Source organism: Aplysia californica, unplaced genomic scaffold (genome assembly GCF_000002075.1).
Source record: "Aplysia californica isolate F4 #8 unplaced genomic scaffold, AplCal3.0 scaffold01438, whole genome shotgun sequence".
In the NCBI taxonomy this organism is placed as follows: domain Eukaryota; kingdom Metazoa; phylum Mollusca; class Gastropoda; order Aplysiida; family Aplysiidae; genus Aplysia; species Aplysia californica.
This window is the reverse complement of record NW_004798708.1, coordinates 61,982-62,639: the sequence shown is the minus strand read 5'-3', so window position 1 is coordinate 62,639 and position 658 is coordinate 61,982.

Genomic DNA, 658 nt, shown 5'->3' with positions numbered 1-658 from the left:
TAGCCCAAAATTGTAACACAGTAGCCATTTTTGTTTTCTCTTATTCTCAGCGCTGCAAGACACTTGCTTAATTTACAGTCGTTTGCAGTAAAATATAATACATATTTCATAGAAAAATAAAAACAAAAATGAACAAACAAGTAAATAAACAAAACAAACAACACTCTTCCCCCCACCCCCCCCCTACCCCCAACAAAACAAGCTACTACCCCAAACCAAACCAACAAACCAAACAAAACAAAACAACAAAAACATCATCCTATGAGTAAACGTTACTCCCCCGCCCTACACCGCTTTCTTTGCATTTCCCTGCTGCCCCTGACCGTAACGAAATCGTACGTGGCGAGTCGGAAAGGAAGAGCGTTTGTTGCATGATAATAATCATATTATTATTTATTATTATTATCAGATCTAGAGGACAAAACAAGAATTTAAAAAAAATAATAAAAAAGTGAGGAAGATCGGATCCCAACATCCGAGCGGCCATACTGGGTGAATGGCGATCACAATGGTAATCAAATAATCATAATTATTATAATAATTAAGTAATCATAATACAATAATAATCAAATAATCAGTATTACAATGATCATCAAATAATCGTACAATAGTAATACAGTAATCATGATACATGTGATAGCAGTCTCTCTCTCTCTCT